General features: G+C 46.5%; 14 non-coding genes and 1 pseudogene across 14 annotated transcripts; all 15 read left to right on the top strand.

The window, feature by feature from the left end:
- Positions 1-902: 902 nt before the first annotated feature.
- Positions 903-1,093, top strand: LOC142276259 (U2 spliceosomal RNA). The gene has a single exon (XR_012739747.1). It is a non-coding gene; the product is annotated as a U2 spliceosomal RNA (small nuclear RNA).
- A 1,387-nt stretch (positions 1,094-2,480) lies between these two features.
- Positions 2,481-2,622, top strand: LOC142276280 (U2 spliceosomal RNA; annotated as a pseudogene).
- A 697-nt stretch (positions 2,623-3,319) lies between these two features.
- On the top strand, positions 3,320-3,514 carry LOC142276278 (U2 spliceosomal RNA). The gene has a single exon (XR_012739763.1). It is a non-coding gene; the product is annotated as a U2 spliceosomal RNA (small nuclear RNA).
- Positions 3,515-4,901: 1,387 nt separating this feature from the next.
- Positions 4,902-5,092, top strand: LOC142276258 (U2 spliceosomal RNA). The gene has a single exon (XR_012739746.1). It is a non-coding gene; the product is annotated as a U2 spliceosomal RNA (small nuclear RNA).
- Positions 5,093-6,480: 1,388 nt separating this feature from the next.
- LOC142276257 (U2 spliceosomal RNA) lies at positions 6,481-6,671 on the top strand. The gene has a single exon (XR_012739745.1). It is a non-coding gene; the product is annotated as a U2 spliceosomal RNA (small nuclear RNA).
- Positions 6,672-8,058: 1,387 nt separating this feature from the next.
- Positions 8,059-8,249, top strand: LOC142276256 (U2 spliceosomal RNA). The gene has a single exon (XR_012739744.1). It is a non-coding gene; the product is annotated as a U2 spliceosomal RNA (small nuclear RNA).
- A 1,387-nt stretch (positions 8,250-9,636) lies between these two features.
- On the top strand, positions 9,637-9,827 carry LOC142276255 (U2 spliceosomal RNA). Its single transcript, XR_012739743.1, has one exon. It is a non-coding gene; the product is annotated as a U2 spliceosomal RNA (small nuclear RNA).
- A 1,387-nt stretch (positions 9,828-11,214) lies between these two features.
- Positions 11,215-11,405, top strand: LOC142276254 (U2 spliceosomal RNA). Its single transcript, XR_012739742.1, has one exon. It is a non-coding gene; the product is annotated as a U2 spliceosomal RNA (small nuclear RNA).
- A 1,387-nt stretch (positions 11,406-12,792) lies between these two features.
- On the top strand, positions 12,793-12,983 carry LOC142276253 (U2 spliceosomal RNA). Its single transcript, XR_012739741.1, has one exon. It is a non-coding gene; the product is annotated as a U2 spliceosomal RNA (small nuclear RNA).
- A 1,387-nt stretch (positions 12,984-14,370) lies between these two features.
- Positions 14,371-14,561, top strand: LOC142276251 (U2 spliceosomal RNA). The gene has a single exon (XR_012739740.1). It is a non-coding gene; the product is annotated as a U2 spliceosomal RNA (small nuclear RNA).
- Positions 14,562-15,948: 1,387 nt separating this feature from the next.
- Positions 15,949-16,139, top strand: LOC142276282 (U2 spliceosomal RNA). Its single transcript, XR_012739765.1, has one exon. It is a non-coding gene; the product is annotated as a U2 spliceosomal RNA (small nuclear RNA).
- Positions 16,140-17,526: 1,387 nt separating this feature from the next.
- LOC142276281 (U2 spliceosomal RNA) lies at positions 17,527-17,717 on the top strand. The gene has a single exon (XR_012739764.1). It is a non-coding gene; the product is annotated as a U2 spliceosomal RNA (small nuclear RNA).
- A 1,387-nt stretch (positions 17,718-19,104) lies between these two features.
- On the top strand, positions 19,105-19,295 carry LOC142276275 (U2 spliceosomal RNA). The gene has a single exon (XR_012739761.1). It is a non-coding gene; the product is annotated as a U2 spliceosomal RNA (small nuclear RNA).
- A 1,388-nt stretch (positions 19,296-20,683) lies between these two features.
- Positions 20,684-20,874, top strand: LOC142276262 (U2 spliceosomal RNA). Its single transcript, XR_012739750.1, has one exon. It is a non-coding gene; the product is annotated as a U2 spliceosomal RNA (small nuclear RNA).
- A 1,387-nt stretch (positions 20,875-22,261) lies between these two features.
- On the top strand, positions 22,262-22,452 carry LOC142276250 (U2 spliceosomal RNA). Its single transcript, XR_012739739.1, has one exon. It is a non-coding gene; the product is annotated as a U2 spliceosomal RNA (small nuclear RNA).
- The last annotated feature ends 685 nt before the right edge of the window (positions 22,453-23,137 follow it).

Here is a 23,137-nt window from a genome sequence, read left to right as displayed (position 1 = left end):
TCTTGGACATTCTAAAAGAGAGGTCATGATAGACATTGAGCTTCTGAGCTCAATTGGGGACAGTCATGGGTGATGAATGTTTGCAACCTACTGCGAAGCCTCATACCGCAATATAAGGAACGTCAAATACTAAGAAAGGGCGGCCTATGAAAGAATTACTACTTTCAATAAGTACACTTAAACGGCTAATTGGGAATAGAAAAACTGTAAAAAGCCCTCTGAGAAAGCCCCCCTCTAACCTTTGATAGTAAGCTTTTCTGTAGTCTGCCTGTTGATGTATTTTCCGTTTGAACTGTGCACAACATGAAGAGACGGAACACTGGCGGCTTGTCACAATGCCCCCCGATGACATCACAATAGCGCTGCTGCCTAGAAAACAAGCTGCGCAGAAGAAGTTGTTCTTTGGGTGGGAGGGTGGGCTAGTGGAAGGAGGGGGCAATCTCTTTTTTTCCCGGGTGGTAGGGGGATGACAGGAGAAGGGAAGCGGGTGGTGAGAAAGGTACAGAGGGCAGGGTTTGGGGGCTGGGAAGGAAAGGGAAAAGATTAGGGTTTGGGGATGATGAAAGGGCTTTCTACGGGTAAGGATGGCAAAGGGTGGCAGTGACGGAAAGTCAGGCAACCTGTCCTGTCCGTCTTTTTGTATCGTGAATTGGAAAGACTGCAAGGGGGAGGGGAGTTGCTTGCGCCCTAAAGGAGGAGTTATTCAGATTCATTGCAGTGGGCGGCGGCTGCAAAACGCACCATTCTTCTTGTTTTGGCTCTGCAAAGCAGCCTTTTCAAGGGTTGGCTTGGGTGACAAAATGTCTTGTGTAGGCGTGGGTTTGTCTCCCTCTCGCTCTCTCTCCCTAAGATGTGTCCGGCATAGGCCAGGGTGCCACTCGAGGCCCAAACCAATTCTGGTTATCGCTTCTCGGCCTTTTGGCTAAGATCAAGTGTAGTATCTGTTCTTATCAGTTTAATATCTGATACGTCCCCTATCTGGGGACCATATATTAAATGGATTTTTAGAACAGGGAGATGGAAAAAGAGCTTGCTCTGTCCACTCCACGCATTGACCTGGTATTGCAGTACCTCCAGGAACGGTGCACCCCTTCTTAACCCAGTTTCCAAAAGCAGAACTCAATTCACCTGATTCATATTAGCCCGATTTAATGAATTGGAAGAAAGCATACGTCTTCATATGCACCTCAATTTGGCCCATTCACTTTTCACACTTCCTCCTTTTGTTTTTTATCTTTCACACTTTTGACTTTCTTTATTCATCCAAATAGCAAACTCATCACCACTCAACCTGACCAACTCGGCTATGTCCCCGTGCTGCAGTTCTCTGTCTTATCTAGATCATTTGCAATTGAATGGAATAGATCCCTTTTGGACAAAGTGGATTCACCTGCTGCTGCAGTGACCACAGGTGTGATAACATCTAGAATTGGCATCTGGTGCGATCTCTCCGCTTCCACTCCAAAGAAAGTTACCTGTTTATTCCTATCATGCATTGGTTTTTGGGGTTTTCTTTGAGTAATGATGATCTCTTTAGTAGTCTGTTGGCGCCCTCTCCTGGAGGAATAGTTTGCTTGCTCTTGGACATTCTAAAAGAGAGGTCATGATAGACATTGAGCTTCTGAGCTCAATTGGGGACAGTCATGGGTGATGAATGTTTGCAACCTATTGCGAAGCCTCATACCGCAATATAAGGAACGTCAAATACTAAGAAAGGGCGGCCTATGAAAGAATTACTACTTTCAATAAGTACACTTAAACGGCTAATTGGGAATAGAAAAACTGTAAAAAGCCCTCTGAGAAAGCCCCCCTCTAACCTTTGATAGTAAGCTTTTCTGTAGTCTGCCTGTTGATGTATTTTCCGTTTGAACTGTGCACAACATGAAGAGACGGAACACTGGCGGCTTGTCACAATGCCCCCCGATGACATCACAATAGCGCTGCTGCCTAGAAAACAAGCTGCGCAGAAGAAGTTGTTCTTTGGGTGGGAGGGTGGGCTAGTGGAAGGAGGGGGCAATCTCTTTTTTTCCCGGGTGGTAGGGGGATGACAGGAGAAGGGAAGCGGGTGGTGAGAAAGGTACAGAGGGCAGGGTTTGGGGGCTGGGAAGGAAAGGGAAAAGATTAGGGTTTGGGGATGATGAAAGGGCTTTCTACGGGTAAGGATGGCAAAGGGTGGCAGTGACGGAAAGTCAGGCAACCTGTCCTGTCCGTCTTTTTGTATCGTGAATTGGAAAGACTGCAAGGGGGAGGGGAGTTGCTTGCGCCCTAAAGGAGGAGTTATTCAGATTCATTGCAGTGGGCGGCGGCTGCAAAACGCACCATTCTTCTTGTTTTGGCTCTGCAAAGCAGCCTTTTCAAGGGTTGGCTTGGGTGACAAAATGTCTTGTGTAGGCGTGGGTTTGTCTCCCTCTCGCTCTCTCTCCCTAAGATGTGTCCGGCATAGGCCAGGGTGCCACTCGAGGCCCAAACCAATTCTGGTTATCGCTTCTCGGCCTTTTGGCTAAGATCAAGTGTAGTATCGTTCGAAAAGGTGGTTTAAGGCTCCGGCCACCTTAGTACAATGATGCAATGCACACTGGAAGGTTGCACTTGTTAGTACTTTGGGAGGATAGTATATCCATCTAGAGGAAACCATGGCCCTACCAGGATTGAAGCTATTAGACTGAGTAAGTGTGGGGGTTATGGTGCAATGTGCCCCAGGAATGGACACCCTGGAGGGAGTCTGAACTTGCTAGGTTGGGACCCTGGTAAGCCTCAGACTCTGTCGCACGCCGCGCCTTGCCTATTCATACTTTCCAAGCATATTGCCCTATCCTGGCCTTCTGGCTAAGAAGGGAAATTTTTATAATCCCGGTCGGAAGTCCGGTCAGCTTTGGGCTGAGAAACCAACACCCGGTTGGAGGTCCGGGTCAGCTTTGGCTGAGAAACCAACACCCGGTTGGAGGTCCGGTTAGCCTTGGGCTGAGAAACCAACACCCGGTTGGAGGTCCGGTCAGCCTTGGGCTGAGAAACCAACACCCGGTTGGAGGTCCGGTCAGCCTTGGGCTGAGAAACCAACACCGGTTGACGGTCCGGGCAGTCTCGGCTGCGAAACCAACGACTAGTAGCTCCCTACTCCACTTGGGTAAGATGCCTCGGTGGACGCTGGGAGCAACAACAAGGCTCAACCAGGCTTCGGCATGGGGGAGCACCGAAGATCCCTGACCCTCGCTGTGGCCTTCTGGCTCGGAGGGACGGGGTTGATTTTTGGGGATCCTCTTCTCACGGAGGGGTCCACACGAATCCTAGCCTTTGCACTGTTTTTGGTGTGACTTCGGTCATGCATTTTTGCGGTGCTTTGGAAAGCTTCATTAAATCAAAATCTGTTCTTATCAGTTTAATATCTGATACGTCCCCTATCTGGGGACCATATATTAAATGGATTTTTAGAACAGGGAGATGGAAAAAGAGCTTGCTCTGTCCACTCCACGCATTGACCTGGTATTGCAGTACCTCCAGGAACGGTGCACCCCTTCTTAACCCAGTTTCCAAAAGCAGAACTCAATTCACCTGATTCATATTAGCCCGATTTAATGAATTGGAAGAAAGCATACGTCTTCATATGCACCTCAATTTGGCCCATTCACTTTTCACACTTCCTCCTTTTGTTTTTTATCTTTCACACTTTTGACTTTCTTTATTCATCCAAATAGCAAACTCATCACCACTCAACCTGACCAACTCGGCTATGTCCCCGTGCTGCAGTTCTCTGTCTTATCTAGATCATTTGCAATTGAATGGAATAGATCCCTTTTGGACAAAGTGGATTCACCTGCTGCTGCAGTGACCACAGGTGTGATAACATCTAGAATTGGCATCTGGTGCGATCTCTCCGCTTCCACTCCAAAGAAAGTTACCTGTTTATTCCTATCATGCATTGGTTTTTGGGGTTTTCTTTGAGTAATGATGATCTCTTTAGTAGTCTGTTGGCGCCCTCTCCTGGAGGAATAGTTTGCTTGCTCTTGGACATTCTAAAAGAGAGGTCATGATAGACATTGAGCTTCTGAGCTCAATTGGGGACAGTCATGGGTGATGAATGTTTGCAACCTACTGCGAAGCCTCATACCGCAATATAAGGAACGTCAAATACTAAGAAAGGGCGGCCTATGAAAGAATTACTACTTTCAATAAGTACACTTAAACGGCTAATTGGGAATAGAAAAACTGTAAAAAGCCCTCTGAGAAAGCCCCCCTCTAACCTTTGATAGTAAGCTTTTCTGTAGTCTGCCTGTTGATGTATTTTCCGTTTGAACTGTGCACAACATGAAGAGACGGAACACTGGCGGCTTGTCACAATGCCCCCCGATGACATCACAATAGCGCTGCTGCCTAGAAAACAAGCTGCGCAGAAGAAGTTGTTCTTTGGGTGGGAGGGTGGGCTAGTGGAAGGAGGGGGCAATCTCTTTTTTTCCCGGGTGGTAGGGGGATGACAGGAGAAGGGAAGCGGGTGGTGAGAAAGGTACAGAGGGCAGGGTTTGGGGGCTGGGAAGGAAAGGGAAAAGATTAGGGTTTGGGGATGATGAAAGGGCTTTCTACGGGTAAGGATGGCAAAGGGTGGCAGTGACGGAAAGTCAGGCAACCTGTCCTGTCCGTCTTTTTGTATCGTGAATTGGAAAGACTGCAAGGGGGAGGGGAGTTGCTTGCGCCCTAAAGGAGGAGTTATTCAGATTCATTGCAGTGGGCGGCGGCTGCAAAACGCACCATTCTTCTTGTTTTGGCTCTGCAAAGCAGCCTTTTCAAGGGTTGGCTTGGGTGACAAAATGTCTTGTGTAGGCGTGGGTTTGTCTCCCTCTCGCTCTCTCTCCCTAAGATGTGTCCGGCATAGGCCAGGGTGCCACTCGAGGCCCAAACCAATTCTGGTTATCGCTTCTCGGCCTTTTGGCTAAGATCAAGTGTAGTATCTGTTCTTATCAGTTTAATATCTGATACGTCCCCTATCTGGGGACCATATATTAAATGGATTTTTAGAACAGGGAGATGGAAAAAGAGCTTGCTCTGTCCACTCCACGCATTGACCTGGTATTGCAGTACCTCCAGGAACGGTGCACCCCTTCTTAACCCAGTTTCCAAAAGCAGAACTCAATTCACCTGATTCATATTAGCCCGATTTAATGAATTGGAAGAAAGCATACGTCTTCATATGCACCTCAATTTGGCCCATTCACTTTTCACACTTCCTCCTTTTGTTTTTTATCTTTCACACTTTTGACTTTCTTTATTCATCCAAATAGCAAACTCATCACCACTCAACCTGACCAACTCGGCTATGTCCCCGTGCTGCAGTTCTCTGTCTTATCTAGATCATTTGCAATTGAATGGAATAGATCCCTTTTGGACAAAGTAGGATTCACCTGCTGCTGCAGTGACCACAGGTGTGATAACATCTAGAATTGGCATCTGGTGCGATCTCTCCGCTTCCACTCCAAAGAAAGTTACCTGTTTATTCCTATCATGCATTGGTTTTTGGGGTTTTCTTTGAGTAATGATGATCTCTTTAGTAGTCTGTTGGCGCCCTCTCCTGGAGGAATAGTTTGCTTGCTCTTGGACATTCTAAAAGAGAGGTCATGATAGACATTGAGCTTCTGAGCTCAATTGGGGACAGTCATGGGTGATGAATGTTTGCAACCTACTGCGAAGCCTCATACCGCAATATAAGGAACGTCAAATACTAAGAAAGGGCGGCCTATGAAAGAATTACTACTTTCAATAAGTACACTTAAACGGCTAATTGGGAATAGAAAAACTGTAAAAAGCCCTCTGAGAAAGCCCCCCTCTAACCTTTGATAGTAAGCTTTTCTGTAGTCTGCCTGTTGATGTATTTTCCGTTTGAACTGTGCACAACATGAAGAGACGGAACACTGGCGGCTTGTCACAATGCCCCCCGATGACATCACAATAGCGCTGCTGCCTAGAAAACAAGCTGCGCAGAAGAAGTTGTTCTTTGGGTGGGAGGGTGGGCTAGTGGAAGGAGGGGGCAATCTCTTTTTTTCCCGGGTGGTAGGGGGATGACAGGAGAAGGGAAGCGGGTGGTGAGAAAGGTACAGAGGGCAGGGTTTGGGGGCTGGGAAGGAAAGGGAAAAGATTAGGGTTTGGGGATGATGAAAGGGCTTTCTACGGGTAAGGATGGCAAAGGGTGGCAGTGACGGAAAGTCAGGCAACCTGTCCTGTCCGTCTTTTTGTATCGTGAATTGGAAAGACTGCAAGGGGGAGGGGAGTTGCTTGCGCCCTAAAGGAGGAGTTATTCAGATTCATTGCAGTGGGCGGCGGCTGCAAAACGCACCATTCTTCTTGTTTTGGCTCTGCAAAGCAGCCTTTTCAAGGGTTGGCTTGGGTGACAAAATGTCTTGTGTAGGCGTGGGTTTGTCTCCCTCTCGCTCTCTCTCCCTAAGATGTGTCCGGCATAGGCCAGGGTGCCACTCGAGGCCCAAACCAATTCTGGTTATCGCTTCTCGGCCTTTTGGCTAAGATCAAGTGTAGTATCTGTTCTTATCAGTTTAATATCTGATACGTCCCCTATCTGGGGACCATATATTAAATGGATTTTTAGAACAGGGAGATGGAAAAAGAGCTTGCTCTGTCCACTCCACGCATTGACCTGGTATTGCAGTACCTCCAGGAACGGTGCACCCCTTCTTAACCCAGTTTCCAAAAGCAGAACTCAATTCACCTGATTCATATTAGCCCGATTTAATGAATTGGAAGAAAGCATACGTCTTCATATGCACCTCAATTTGGCCCATTCACTTTTCACACTTCCTCCTTTTGTTTTTTATCTTTCACACTTTTGACTTTCTTTATTCATCCAAATAGCAAACTCATCACCACTCAACCTGACCAACTCGGCTATGTCCCCGTGCTGCAGTTCTCTGTCTTATCTAGATCATTTGCAATTGAATGGAATAGATCCCTTTTGGACAAAGTGGATTCACCTGCTGCTGCAGTGACCACAGGTGTGATAACATCTAGAATTGGCATCTGGTGCGATCTCTCCGCTTCCACTCCAAAGAAAGTTACCTGTTTATTCCTATCATGCATTGGTTTTTGGGGTTTTCTTTGAGTAATGATGATCTCTTTAGTAGTCTGTTGGCGCCCTCTCCTGGAGGAATAGTTTGCTTGCTCTTGGACATTCTAAAAGAGAGGTCATGATAGACATTGAGCTTCTGAGCTCAATTGGGGACAGTCATGGGTGATGAATGTTTGCAACCTACTGCGAAGCCTCATACCGCAATATAAGGAACGTCAAATACTAAGAAAGGGCGGCCTATGAAAGAATTACTACTTTCAATAAGTACACTTAAACGGCTAATTGGGAATAGAAAAACTGTAAAAAGCCCTCTGAGAAAGCCCCCCTCTAACCTTTGATAGTAAGCTTTTCTGTAGTCTGCCTGTTGATGTATTTTCCGTTTGAACTGTGCACAACATGAAGAGACGGAACACTGGCGGCTTGTCACAATGCCCCCCGATGACATCACAATAGCGCTGCTGCCTAGAAAACAAGCTGCGCAGAAGAAGTTGTTCTTTGGGTGGGAGGGTGGGCTAGTGGAAGGAGGGGGCAATCTCTTTTTTTCCCGGGTGGTAGGGGGATGACAGGAGAAGGGAAGCGGGTGGTGAGAAAGGTACAGAGGGCAGGGTTTGGGGGCTGGGAAGGAAAGGGAAAAGATTAGGGTTTGGGGATGATGAAAGGGCTTTCTACGGGTAAGGATGGCAAAGGGTGGCAGTGACGGAAAGTCAGGCAACCTGTCCTGTCCGTCTTTTTGTATCGTGAATTGGAAAGACTGCAAGGGGGAGGGGAGTTGCTTGCGCCCTAAAGGAGGAGTTATTCAGATTCATTGCAGTGGGCGGCGGCTGCAAAACGCACCATTCTTCTTGTTTTGGCTCTGCAAAGCAGCCTTTTCAAGGGTTGGCTTGGGTGACAAAATGTCTTGTGTAGGCGTGGGTTTGTCTCCCTCTCGCTCTCTCTCCCTAAGATGTGTCCGGCATAGGCCAGGGTGCCACTCGAGGCCCAAACCAATTCTGGTTATCGCTTCTCGGCCTTTTGGCTAAGATCAAGTGTAGTATCTGTTCTTATCAGTTTAATATCTGATACGTCCCCTATCTGGGGACCATATATTAAATGGATTTTTAGAACAGGGAGATGGAAAAAGAGCTTGCTCTGTCCACTCCACGCATTGACCTGGTATTGCAGTACCTCCAGGAACGGTGCACCCCTTCTTAACCCAGTTTCCAAAAGCAGAACTCAATTCACCTGATTCATATTAGCCCGATTTAATGAATTGGAAGAAAGCATACGTCTTCATATGCACCTCAATTTGGCCCATTCACTTTTCACACTTCCTCCTTTTGTTTTTTATCTTTCACACTTTTGACTTTCTTTATTCATCCAAATAGCAAACTCATCACCACTCAACCTGACCAACTCGGCTATGTCCCCGTGCTGCAGTTCTCTGTCTTATCTAGATCATTTGCAATTGAATGGAATAGATCCCTTTTGGACAAAGTGGATTCACCTGCTGCTGCAGTGACCACAGGTGTGATAACATCTAGAATTGGCATCTGGTGCGATCTCTCCGCTTCCACTCCAAAGAAAGTTACCTGTTTATTCCTATCATGCATTGGTTTTTGGGGTTTTCTTTGAGTAATGATGATCTCTTTAGTAGTCTGTTGGCGCCCTCTCCTGGAGGAATAGTTTGCTTGCTCTTGGACATTCTAAAAGAGAGGTCATGATAGACATTGAGCTTCTGAGCTCAATTGGGGACAGTCATGGGTGATGAATGTTTGCAACCTACTGCGAAGCCTCATACCGCAATATAAGGAACGTCAAATACTAAGAAAGGGCGGCCTATGAAAGAATTACTACTTTCAATAAGTACACTTAAACGGCTAATTGGGAATAGAAAAACTGTAAAAAGCCCTCTGAGAAAGCCCCCCTCTAACCTTTGATAGTAAGCTTTTCTGTAGTCTGCCTGTTGATGTATTTTCCGTTTGAACTGTGCACAACATGAAGAGACGGAACACTGGCGGCTTGTCACAATGCCCCCCGATGACATCACAATAGCGCTGCTGCCTAGAAAACAAGCTGCGCAGAAGAAGTTGTTCTTTGGGTGGGAGGGTGGGCTAGTGGAAGGAGGGGGCAATCTCTTTTTTTCCCGGGTGGTAGGGGGATGACAGGAGAAGGGAAGCGGGTGGTGAGAAAGGTACAGAGGGCAGGGTTTGGGGGCTGGGAAGGAAAGGGAAAAGATTAGGGTTTGGGGATGATGAAAGGGCTTTCTACGGGTAAGGATGGCAAAGGGTGGCAGTGACGGAAAGTCAGGCAACCTGTCCTGTCCGTCTTTTTGTATCGTGAATTGGAAAGACTGCAAGGGGGAGGGGAGTTGCTTGCGCCCTAAAGGAGGAGTTATTCAGATTCATTGCAGTGGGCGGCGGCTGCAAAACGCACCATTCTTCTTGTTTTGGCTCTGCAAAGCAGCCTTTTCAAGGGTTGGCTTGGGTGACAAAATGTCTTGTGTAGGCGTGGGTTTGTCTCCCTCTCGCTCTCTCTCCCTAAGATGTGTCCGGCATAGGCCAGGGTGCCACTCGAGGCCCAAACCAATTCTGGTTATCGCTTCTCGGCCTTTTGGCTAAGATCAAGTGTAGTATCTGTTCTTATCAGTTTAATATCTGATACGTCCCCTATCTGGGGACCATATATTAAATGGATTTTTAGAACAGGGAGATGGAAAAAGAGCTTGCTCTGTCCACTCCACGCATTGACCTGGTATTGCAGTACCTCCAGGAACGGTGCACCCCTTCTTAACCCAGTTTCCAAAAGCAGAACTCAATTCACCTGATTCATATTAGCCCGATTTAATGAATTGGAAGAAAGCATACGTCTTCATATGCACCTCAATTTGGCCCATTCACTTTTCACACTTCCTCCTTTTGTTTTTTATCTTTCACACTTTTGACTTTCTTTATTCATCCAAATAGCAAACTCATCACCACTCAACCTGACCAACTCGGCTATGTCCCCGTGCTGCAGTTCTCTGTCTTATCTAGATCATTTGCAATTGAATGGAATAGATCCCTTTTGGACAAAGTGGATTCACCTGCTGCTGCAGTGACCACAGGTGTGATAACATCTAGAATTGGCATCTGGTGCGATCTCTCCGCTTCCACTCCAAAGAAAGTTACCTGTTTATTCCTATCATGCATTGGTTTTTGGGGTTTTCTTTGAGTAATGATGATCTCTTTAGTAGTCTGTTGGCGCCCTCTCCTGGAGGAATAGTTTGCTTGCTCTTGGACATTCTAAAAGAGAGGTCATGATAGACATTGAGCTTCTGAGCTCAATTGGGGACAGTCATGGGTGATGAATGTTTGCAACCTACTGCGAAGCCTCATACCGCAATATAAGGAACGTCAAATACTAAGAAAGGGCGGCCTATGAAAGAATTACTACTTTCAATAAGTACACTTAAACGGCTAATTGGGAATAGAAAAACTGTAAAAAGCCCTCTGAGAAAGCCCCCCTCTAACCTTTGATAGTAAGCTTTTCTGTAGTCTGCCTGTTGATGTATTTTCCGTTTGAACTGTGCACAACATGAAGAGACGGAACACTGGCGGCTTGTCACAATGCCCCCCGATGACATCACAATAGCGCTGCTGCCTAGAAAACAAGCTGCGCAGAAGAAGTTGTTCTTTGGGTGGGAGGGTGGGCTAGTGGAAGGAGGGGGCAATCTCTTTTTTTCCCGGGTGGTAGGGGGATGACAGGAGAAGGGAAGCGGGTGGTGAGAAAGGTACAGAGGGCAGGGTTTGGGGGCTGGGAAGGAAAGGGAAAAGATTAGGGTTTGGGGATGATGAAAGGGCTTTCTACGGGTAAGGATGGCAAAGGGTGGCAGTGACGGAAAGTCAGGCAACCTGTCCTGTCCGTCTTTTTGTATCGTGAATTGGAAAGACTGCAAGGGGGAGGGGAGTTGCTTGCGCCCTAAAGGAGGAGTTATTCAGATTCATTGCAGTGGGCGGCGGCTGCAAAACGCACCATTCTTCTTGTTTTGGCTCTGCAAAGCAGCCTTTTCAAGGGTTGGCTTGGGTGACAAAATGTCTTGTGTAGGCGTGGGTTTGTCTCCCTCTCGCTCTCTCTCCCTAAGATGTGTCCGGCATAGGCCAGGGTGCCACTCGAGGCCCAAACCAATTCTGGTTATCGCTTCTCGGCCTTTTGGCTAAGATCAAGTGTAGTATCTGTTCTTATCAGTTTAATATCTGATACGTCCCCTATCTGGGGACCATATATTAAATGGATTTTTAGAACAGGGAGATGGAAAAAGAGCTTGCTCTGTCCACTCCACGCATTGACCTGGTATTGCAGTACCTCCAGGAACGGTGCACCCCTTCTTAACCCAGTTTCCAAAAGCAGAACTCAATTCACCTGATTCATATTAGCCCGATTTAATGAATTGGAAGAAAGCATACGTCTTCATATGCACCTCAATTTGGCCCATTCACTTTTCACACTTCCTCCTTTTGTTTTTTATCTTTCACACTTTTGACTTTCTTTATTCATCCAAATAGCAAACTCATCACCACTCAACCTGACCAACTCGGCTATGTCCCCGTGCTGCAGTTCTCTGTCTTATCTAGATCATTTGCAATTGAATGGAATAGATCCCTTTTGGACAAAGTGGATTCACCTGCTGCTGCAGTGACCACAGGTGTGATAACATCTAGAATTGGCATCTGGTGCGATCTCTCCGCTTCCACTCCAAAGAAAGTTACCTGTTTATTCCTATCATGCATTGGTTTTTGGGGTTTTCTTTGAGTAATGATGATCTCTTTAGTAGTCTGTTGGCGCCCTCTCCTGGAGGAATAGTTTGCTTGCTCTTGGACATTCTAAAAGAGAGGTCATGATAGACATTGAGCTTCTGAGCTCAATTGGGGACAGTCATGGGTGATGAATGTTTGCAACCTACTGCGAAGCCTCATACCGCAATATAAGGAACGTCAAATACTAAGAAAGGGCGGCCTATGAAAGAATTACTACTTTCAATAAGTACACTTAAACGGCTAATTGGGAATAGAAAAACTGTAAAAAGCCCTCTGAGAAAGCCCCCCTCTAACCTTTGATAGTAAGCTTTTCTGTAGTCTGCCTGTTGATGTATTTTCCGTTTGAACTGTGCACAACATGAAGAGACGGAACACTGGCGGCTTGTCACAATGCCCCCCGATGACATCACAATAGCGCTGCTGCCTAGAAAACAAGCTGCGCAGAAGAAGTTGTTCTTTGGGTGGGAGGGTGGGCTAGTGGAAGGAGGGGGCAATCTCTTTTTTTCCCGGGTGGTAGGGGGATGACAGGAGAAGGGAAGCGGGTGGTGAGAAAGGTACAGAGGGCAGGGTTTGGGGGCTGGGAAGGAAAGGGAAAAGATTAGGGTTTGGGGATGATGAAAGGGCTTTCTACGGGTAAGGATGGCAAAGGGTGGCAGTGACGGAAAGTCAGGCAACCTGTCCTGTCCGTCTTTTTGTATCGTGAATTGGAAAGACTGCAAGGGGGAGGGGAGTTGCTTGCGCCCTAAAGGAGGAGTTATTCAGATTCATTGCAGTGGGCGGCGGCTGCAAAACGCACCATTCTTCTTGTTTTGGCTCTGCAAAGCAGCCTTTTCAAGGGTTGGCTTGGGTGACAAAATGTCTTGTGTAGGCGTGGGTTTGTCTCCCTCTCGCTCTCTCTCCCTAAGATGTGTCCGGCATAGGCCAGGGTGCCACTCGAGGCCCAAACCAATTCTGGTTATCGCTTCTCGGCCTTTTGGCTAAGATCAAGTGTAGTATCTGTTCTTATCAGTTTAATATCTGATACGTCCCCTATCTGGGGACCATATATTAAATGGATTTTTAGAACAGGGAGATGGAAAAAGAGCTTGCTCTGTCCACTCCACGCATTGACCTGGTATTGCAGTACCTCCAGGAACGGTGCACCCCTTCTTAACCCAGTTTCCAAAAGCAGAACTCAATTCACCTGATTCATATTAGCCCGATTTAATGAATTGGAAGAAAGCATACGTCTTCATATGCACCTCAATTTGGCCCATTCACTTTTCACACTTCCTCCTTTTGTTTTTTATCTTTCACACTTTTGACTTTCTTTATTCATCCAAATAGCAAACTCATCACCACTCAACCTGACCAACTCGGCTATGTCCCCGTGCTGCAGTTCTCTGTCTTATCTAGATCATTTGCAATTGAATGGAATAGATCCCTTTTGGACAAAGTGGATTCACCTGCTGCTGCAGTGACCACAGGTGTGATAACATCTAGAATTGGCATCTGGTGCGATCTCTCCGCTTCCACTCCAAAGAAAGTTACCTGTTTATTCCTATCATGCATTGGTTTTTGGGGTTTTCTTTGAGTAATGATGATCTCTTTAGTAGTCTGTTGGCGCCCTCTCCTGGAGGAATAGTTTGCTTGCTCTTGGACATTCTAAAAGAGAGGTCATGATAGACATTGAGCTTCTGAGCTCAATTGGGGACAGTCATGGGTGATGAATGTTTGCAACCTACTGCGAAGCCTCATACCGCAATATAAGGAACGTCAAATACTAAGAAAGGGCGGCCTATGAAAGAATTACTACTTTCAATAAGTACACTTAAACGGCTAATTGGGAATAGAAAAACTGTAAAAAGCCCTCTGAGAAAGCCCCCCTCTAACCTTTGATAGTAAGCTTTTCTGTAGTCTGCCTGTTGATGTATTTTCCGTTTGAACTGTGCACAACATGAAGAGACGGAACACTGGCGGCTTGTCACAATGCCCCCCGATGACATCACAATAGCGCTGCTGCCTAGAAAACAAGCTGCGCAGAAGAAGTTGTTCTTTGGGTGGGAGGGTGGGCTAGTGGAAGGAGGGGGCAATCTCTTTTTTTCCCGGGTGGTAGGGGGATGACAGGAGAAGGGAAGCGGGTGGTGAGAAAGGTACAGAGGGCAGGGTTTGGGGGCTGGGAAGGAAAGGGAAAAGATTAGGGTTTGGGGATGATGAAAGGGCTTTCTACGGGTAAGGATGGCAAAGGGTGGCAGTGACGGAAAGTCAGGCAACCTGTCCTGTCCGTCTTTTTGTATCGTGAATTGGAAAGACTGCAAGGGGGAGGGGAGTTGCTTGCGCCCTAAAGGAGGAGTTATTCAGATTCATTGCAGTGGGCGGCGGCTGCAAAACGCACCATTCTTCTTGTTTTGGCTCTGCAAAGCAGCCTTTTCAAGGGTTGGCTTGGGTGACAAAATGTCTTGTGTAGGCGTGGGTTTGTCTCCCTCTCGCTCTCTCTCCCTAAGATGTGTCCGGCATAGGCCAGGGTGCCACTCGAGGCCCAAACCAATTCTGGTTATCGCTTCTCGGCCTTTTGGCTAAGATCAAGTGTAGTATCTGTTCTTATCAGTTTAATATCTGATACGTCCCCTATCTGGGGACCATATATTAAATGGATTTTTAGAACAGGGAGATGGAAAAAGAGCTTGCTCTGTCCACTCCACGCATTGACCTGGTATTGCAGTACCTCCAGGAACGGTGCACCCCTTCTTAACCCAGTTTCCAAAAGCAGAACTCAATTCACCTGATTCATATTAGCCCGATTTAATGAATTGGAAGAAAGCATACGTCTTCATATGCACCTCAATTTGGCCCATTCACTTTTCACACTTCCTCCTTTTGTTTTTTATCTTTCACACTTTTGACTTTCTTTATTCATCCAAATAGCAAACTCATCACCACTCAACCTGACCAACTCGGCTATGTCCCCGTGCTGCAGTTCTCTGTCTTATCTAGATCATTTGCAATTGAATGGAATAGATCCCTTTTGGACAAAGTGGATTCACCTGCTGCTGCAGTGACCACAGGTGTGATAACATCTAGAATTGGCATCTGGTGCGATCTCTCCGCTTCCACTCCAAAGAAAGTTACCTGTTTATTCCTATCATGCATTGGTTTTTGGGGTTTTCTTTGAGTAATGATGATCTCTTTAGTAGTCTGTTGGCGCCCTCTCCTGGAGGAATAGTTTGCTTGCTCTTGGACATTCTAAAAGAGAGGTCATGATAGACATTGAGCTTCTGAGCTCAATTGGGGACAGTCATGGGTGATGAATGTTTGCAACCTACTGCGAAGCCTCATACCGCAATATAAGGAACGTCAAATACTAAGAAAGGGCGGCCTATGAAAGAATTACTACTTTCAATAAGTACACTTAAACGGCTAATTGGGAATAGAAAAACTGTAAAAAGCCCTCTGAGAAAGCCCCCCTCTAACCTTTGATAGTAAGCTTTTCTGTAGTCTGCCTGTTGATGTATTTTCCGTTTGAACTGTGCACAACATGAAGAGACGGAACACTGGCGGCTTGTCACAATGCCCCCCGATGACATCACAATAGCGCTGCTGCCTAGAAAACAAGCTGCGCAGAAGAAGTTGTTCTTTGGGTGGGAGGGTGGGCTAGTGGAAGGAGGGGGCAATCTCTTTTTTTCCCGGGTGGTAGGGGGATGACAGGAGAAGGGAAGCGGGTGGTGAGAAAGGTACAGAGGGCAGGGTTTGGGGGCTGGGAAGGAAAGGGAAAAGATTAGGGTTTGGGGATGATGAAAGGGCTTTCTACGGGTAAGGATGGCAAAGGGTGGCAGTGACGGAAAGTCAGGCAACCTGTCCTGTCCGTCTTTTTGTATCGTGAATTGGAAAGACTGCAAGGGGGAGGGGAGTTGCTTGCGCCCTAAAGGAGGAGTTATTCAGATTCATTGCAGTGGGCGGCGGCTGCAAAACGCACCATTCTTCTTGTTTTGGCTCTGCAAAGCAGCCTTTTCAAGGGTTGGCTTGGGTGACAAAATGTCTTGTGTAGGCGTGGGTTTGTCTCCCTCTCGCTCTCTCTCCCTAAGATGTGTCCGGCATAGGCCAGGGTGCCACTCGAGGCCCAAACCAATTCTGGTTATCGCTTCTCGGCCTTTTGGCTAAGATCAAGTGTAGTATCTGTTCTTATCAGTTTAATATCTGATACGTCCCCTATCTGGGGACCATATATTAAATGGATTTTTAGAACAGGGAGATGGAAAAAGAGCTTGCTCTGTCCACTCCACGCATTGACCTGGTATTGCAGTACCTCCAGGAACGGTGCACCCCTTCTTAACCCAGTTTCCAAAAGCAGAACTCAATTCACCTGATTCATATTAGCCCGATTTAATGAATTGGAAGAAAGCATACGTCTTCATATGCACCTCAATTTGGCCCATTCACTTTTCACACTTCCTCCTTTTGTTTTTTATCTTTCACACTTTTGACTTTCTTTATTCATCCAAATAGCAAACTCATCACCACTCAACCTGACCAACTCGGCTATGTCCCCGTGCTGCAGTTCTCTGTCTTATCTAGATCATTTGCAATTGAATGGAATAGATCCCTTTTGGACAAAGTGGATTCACCTGCTGCTGCAGTGACCACAGGTGTGATAACATCTAGAATTGGCATCTGGTGCGATCTCTCCGCTTCCACTCCAAAGAAAGTTACCTGTTTATTCCTATCATGCATTGGTTTTTGGGGTTTTCTTTGAGTAATGATGATCTCTTTAGTAGTCTGTTGGCGCCCTCTCCTGGAGGAATAGTTTGCTTGCTCTTGGACATTCTAAAAGAGAGGTCATGATAGACATTGAGCTTCTGAGCTCAATTGGGGACAGTCATGGGTGATGAATGTTTGCAACCTACTGCGAAGCCTCATACCGCAATATAAGGAACGTCAAATACTAAGAAAGGGCGGCCTATGAAAGAATTACTACTTTCAATAAGTACACTTAAACGGCTAATTGGGAATAGAAAAACTGTAAAAAGCCCTCTGAGAAAGCCCCCCTCTAACCTTTGATAGTAAGCTTTTCTGTAGTCTGCCTGTTGATGTATTTTCCGTTTGAACTGTGCACAACATGAAGAGACGGAACACTGGCGGCTTGTCACAATGCCCCCCGATGACATCACAATAGCGCTGCTGCCTAGAAAACAAGCTGCGCAGAAGAAGTTGTTCTTTGGGTGGGAGGGTGGGCTAGTGGAAGGAGGGGGCAATCTCTTTTTTTCCCGGGTGGTAGGGGGATGACAGGAGAAGGGAAGCGGGTGGTGAGAAAGGTACAGAGGGCAGGGTTTGGGGGCTGGGAAGGAAAGGGAAAAGATTAGGGTTTGGGGATGATGAAAGGGCTTTCTACGGGTAAGGATGGCAAAGGGTGGCAGTGACGGAAAGTCAGGCAACCTGTCCTGTCCGTCTTTTTGTATCGTGAATTGGAAAGACTGCAAGGGGGAGGGGAGTTGCTTGCGCCCTAAAGGAGGAGTTATTCAGATTCATTGCAGTGGGCGGCGGCTGCAAAACGCACCATTCTTCTTGTTTTGGCTCTGCAAAGCAGCCTTTTCAAGGGTTGGCTTGGGTGACAAAATGTCTTGTGTAGGCGTGGGTTTGTCTCCCTCTCGCTCTCTCTCCCTAAGATGTGTCCGGCATAGGCCAGGGTGCCACTCGAGGCCCAAACCAATTCTGGTTATCGCTTCTCGGCCTTTTGGCTAAGATCAAGTGTAGTATCTGTTCTTATCAGTTTAATATCTGATACGTCCCCTATCTGGGGACCATATATTAAATGGATTTTTAGAACAGGGAGATGGAAAAAGAGCTTGCTCTGTCCACTCCACGCATTGACCTGGTATTGCAGTACCTCCAGGAACGGTGCACCCCTTCTTAACCCAGTTTCCAAAAGCAGAACTCAATTCACCTGATTCATATTAGCCCGATTTAATGAATTGGAAGAAAGCATACGTCTTCATATGCACCTCAATTTGGCCCATTCACTTTTCACACTTCCTCCTTTTGTTTTTTATCTTTCACACTTTTGACTTTCTTTATTCATCCAAATAGCAAACTCATCACCACTCAACCTGACCAACTCGGCTATGTCCCCGTGCTGCAGTTCTCTGTCTTATCTAGATCATTTGCAATTGAATGGAATAGATCCCTTTTGGACAAAGTGGATTCACCTGCTGCTGCAGTGACCACAGGTGTGATAACATCTAGAATTGGCATCTGGTGCGATCTCTCCGCTTCCACTCCAAAGAAAGTTACCTGTTTATTCCTATCATGCATTGGTTTTTGGGGTTTTCTTTGAGTAATGATGATCTCTTTAGTAGTCTGTTGGCGCCCTCTCCTGGAGGAATAGTTTGCTTGCTCTTGGACATTCTAAAAGAGAGGTCATGATAGACATTGAGCTTCTGAGCTCAATTGGGGACAGTCATGGGTGATGAATGTTTGCAACCTACTGCGAAGCCTCATACCGCAATATAAGGAACGTCAAATACTAAGAAAGGGCGGCCTATGAAAGAATTACTACTTTCAATAAGTACACTTAAACGGCTAATTGGGAATAGAAAAACTGTAAAAAGCCCTCTGAGAAAGCCCCCCTCTAACCTTTGATAGTAAGCTTTTCTGTAGTCTGCCTGTTGATGTATTTTCCGTTTGAACTGTGCACAACATGAAGAGACGGAACACTGGCGGCTTGTCACAATGCCCCCCGATGACATCACAATAGCGCTGCTGCCTAGAAAACAAGCTGCGCAGAAGAAGTTGTTCTTTGGGTGGGAGGGTGGGCTAGTGGAAGGAGGGGGCAATCTCTTTTTTTCCCGGGTGGTAGGGGGATGACAGGAGAAGGGAAGCGGGTGGTGAGAAAGGTACAGAGGGCAGGGTTTGGGGGCTGGGAAGGAAAGGGAAAAGATTAGGGTTTGGGGATGATGAAAGGGCTTTCTACGGGTAAGGATGGCAAAGGGTGGCAGTGACGGAAAGTCAGGCAACCTGTCCTGTCCGTCTTTTTGTATCGTGAATTGGAAAGACTGCAAGGGGGAGGGGAGTTGCTTGCGCCCTAAAGGAGGAGTTATTCAGATTCATTGCAGTGGGCGGCGGCTGCAAAACGCACCATTCTTCTTGTTTTGGCTCTGCAAAGCAGCCTTTTCAAGGGTTGGCTTGGGTGACAAAATGTCTTGTGTAGGCGTGGGTTTGTCTCCCTCTCGCTCTCTCTCCCTAAGATGTGTCCGGCATAGGCCAGGGTGCCACTCGAGGCCCAAACCAATTCTGGTTATCGCTTCTCGGCCTTTTGGCTAAGATCAAGTGTAGTATCTGTTCTTATCAGTTTAATATCTGATACGTCCCCTATCTGGGGACCATATATTAAATGGATTTTTAGAACAGGGAGATGGAAAAAGAGCTTGCTCTGTCCACTCCACGCATTGACCTGGTATTGCAGTACCTCCAGGAACGGTGCACCCCTTCTTAACCCAGTTTCCAAAAGCAGAACTCAATTCACCTGATTCATATTAGCCCGATTTAATGAATTGGAAGAAAGCATACGTCTTCATATGCACCTCAATTTGGCCCATTCACTTTTCACACTTCCTCCTTTTGTTTTTTATCTTTCACACTTTTGACTTTCTTTATTCATCCAAATAGCAAACTCATCACCACTCAACCTGACCAACTCGGCTATGTCCCCGTGCTGCAGTTCTCTGTCTTATCTAGATCATTTGCAATTGAATGGAATAGATCCCTTTTGGACAAAGTGGATTCACCTGCTGCTGCAGTGACCACAGGTGTGATAACATCTAGAATTGGCATCTGGTGCGATCTCTCTCGCTTCCACTCCAAAGAAAGTTACCTGTTTATTCCTATCATGCATTGGTTTTTGGGGTTTTCTTTGAGTAATGATGATCTCTTTAGTAGTCTGTTGGCGCCCTCTCCTGGAGGAATAGTTTGCTTGCTCTTGGACATTCTAAAAGAGAGGTCATGATAGACATTGAGCTTCTGAGCTCAATTGGGGACAGTCATGGGTGATGAATGTTTGCAACCTACTGCGAAGCCTCATACCGCAATATAAGGAACGTCAAATACTAAGAAAGGGCGGCCTATGAAAGAATTACTACTTTCAATAAGTACACTTAAACGGCTAATTGGGAATAGAAAAACTGTAAAAAGCCCTCTGAGAAAGCCCCCCTCTAACCTTTGATAGTAAGCTTTTCTGTAGTCTGCCTGTTGATGTATTTTCCGTTTGAACTGTGCACAACATGAAGAGACGGAACACTGGCGGCTTGTCACAATGCCCCCCGATGACATCACAATAGCGCTGCTGCCTAGAAAACAAGCTGCGCAGAAGAAGTTGTTCTTTGGGTGGGAGGGTGGGCTAGTGGAAGGAGGGGGCAATCTCTTTTTTTCCCGGGTGGTAGGGGGATGACAGGAGAAGGGAAGCGGGTGGTGAGAAAGGTACAGAGGGCAGGGTTTGGGGGCTGGGAAGGAAAGGGAAAAGATTAGGGTTTGGGGATGATGAAAGGGCTTTCTACGGGTAAGGATGGCAAAGGGTGGCAGTGACGGAAAGTCAGGCAACCTGTCCTGTCCGTCTTTTTGTATCGTGAATTGGAAAGACTGCAAGGGGGAGGGGAGTTGCTTGCGCCCTAAAGGAGGAGTTATTCAGATTCATTGCAGTGGGCGGCGGCTGCAAAACGCACCATTCTTCTTGTTTTGGCTCTGCAAAGCAGCCTTTTCAAGGGTTGGCTTGGGTGACAAAATGTCTTGTGTAGGCGTGGGTTTGTCTCCCTCTCGCTCTCTCTCCCTAAGATGTGTCCGGCATAGGCCAGGGTGCCACTCGAGGCCCAAACCAATTCTGGTTATCGCTTCTCGGCCTTTTGGCTAAGATCAAGTGTAGTATCTGTTCTTATCAGTTTAATATCTGATACGTCCCCTATCTGGGGACCATATATTAAATGGATTTTTAGAACAGGGAGATGGAAAAAGAGCTTGCTCTGTCCACTCCACGCATTGACCTGGTATTGCAGTACCTCCAGGAACGGTGCACCCCTTCTTAACCCAGTTTCCAAAAGCAGAACTCAATTCACCTGATTCATATTAGCCCGATTTAATGAATTGGAAGAAAGCATACGTCTTCATATGCACCTCAATTTGGCCCATTCACTTTTCACACTTCCTCCTTTTGTTTTTTATCTTTCACACTTTTGACTTTCTTTATTCATCCAAATAGCAAACTCATCACCACTCAACCTGACCAACTCGGCTATGTCCCCGTGCTGCAGTTCTCTGTCTTATCTAGATCATTTGCAATTGAATGGAATAGATCCCTTTTGGACAAAGTGGATTCACCTGCTGCTGCAGTGACCACAGGTGTGATAACATCTAGAATTGGCATCTGGTGCGATCTCTCCGCTTCCACTCCAAAGAAAGTTACCTGTTTATTCCTATCATGCATTGGTTTTTGGGGTTTTCTTTGAGTAATGATGATCTCTTTAGTAGTCTGTTGGCGCCCTCTCCTGGAGGAATAGTTTGCTTGCTCTTGGACATTCTAAAAGAGAGGTCATGATAGACATTGAGCTTCTGAGCTCAATTGGGGACAGTCATGGGTGATGAATGTTTGCAACCTACTGCGAAGCCTCATACCGCAATATAAGGAACGTCAAATACTAAGAAAGGGCGGCCTATGAAAGAATTACTACTTTCAATAAGTACACTTAAACGGCTAATTGGGAATAGAAAAACTGTAAAAAGCCCTCTGAGAAAGCCCCCCTCTAACCTTTGATAGTAAGCTTTTCTGTAGTCTGCCTGTTGATGTATTTTCCGTTTGAACTGTGCACAACATGAAGAGACGGAACACTGGCGGCTTGTCACAATGCCCCCCGATGACATCACAATAGCGCTGCTGCCTAGAAAACAAGCTGCGCAGAAGAAGTTGTTCTTTGGGTGGGAGGGTGGGCTAGTGGAAGGAGGGGGCAATCTCTTTTTTTCCCGGGTGGTAGGGGGATGACAGGAGAAGGGAAGCGGGTGGTGAGAAAGGTACAGAGGGCAGGGTTTGGGGGCTGGGAAGGAAAGGGAAAAGATTAGGGTTTGGGGATGATGAAAGGGCTTTCTACGGGTAAGGATGGCAAAGGGTGGCAGTGACGGAAAGTCAGGCAACCTGTCCTGTCCGTCTTTTTGTATCGTGAATTGGAAAGACTGCAAGGGGGAGGGGAGTTGCTTGCGCCCTAAAGGAGGAGTTATTCAGATTCATTGCAGTGGGCGGCGGCTGCAAAACGCACCATTCTTCTTGTTTTGGCTCTGCAAAGCAGCCTTTTCAAGGGTTGGCTTGGGTGACAAAATGTCTTGTGTAGGCGTGGGTTTGTCTCCCTCTCGCTCTCTCTCCCTAAGATGTGTCCGGCATAGGCCAGGGTGCCACTCGAGGCCCAAACCAATTCTGGTTATCGCTTCTCGGCCTTTTGGCTAAGATCAAGTGTAGTATCTGTTCTTATCAGTTTAATATCTGATACGTCCCCTATCTGGGGACCATATATTAAATGGATTTTTAGAACAGGGAGATGGAAAAAGAGCTTGCTCTGTCCACTCCACGCATTGACCTGGTATTGCAGTACCTCCAGGAACGGTGCACCCCTTCTTAACCCAGTTTCCAAAAGCAGAACTCAATTCACCTGATTCATATTAGCCCGATTTAATGAATTGGAAGAAAGCATACGTCTTCATATGCACCTCAATTTGGCCCATTCACTTTTCACACTTCCTCCTTTTGTTTTTTATCTTTCACACTTTTGACTTTCTTTATTCATCCAAATAGCAAACTCATCACCACTCAACCTGACCAACTCGGCTATGTCCCCGTGCTGCAGTTCTCTGTCTTATCTAGATCATTTGCAATTGAATGGAATAGATCCCTTTTGGACAAAGTGGATTCACCTGCTGCTGCAGTGACCACAGGTGTGATAACATCTAGAATTGGCATCTGGTGCGATCTCTCCGCTTCCACTCCAAAGAAAGTTACCTGTTTATTCCTATCATGCATTGGTTTTTGGGGTTTTCTTTGAGTAATGATGATCTCTTTAGTAGTCTGTTGGCGCCCTCTCCTGGAGGAATAGTTTGCTTGCTCTTGGACATTCTAAAAGAGAGGTCATGATAGACATTGAGCTTCTGAGCTCAATTGGGGACAGTCATGGGTGATGAATGTTTGCAACCTACTGCGAAGCCTCATACCGCAATATAAGGAACGTCAAATACTAAGAAAGGGCGGCCTATGAAAGAATTACTACTTTCAATAAGTACACTTAAACGGCTAATTGGGAATAGA

The sequence above is a fragment of the Anomaloglossus baeobatrachus genome, unplaced genomic scaffold, assembly GCF_048569485.1.
Source record: "Anomaloglossus baeobatrachus isolate aAnoBae1 unplaced genomic scaffold, aAnoBae1.hap1 Scaffold_3958, whole genome shotgun sequence".
Lineage (NCBI taxonomy): Eukaryota > Metazoa > Chordata > Amphibia > Anura > Aromobatidae > Anomaloglossus > Anomaloglossus baeobatrachus.
This window is presented reverse-complemented; position numbering and strand designations above follow the sequence as displayed.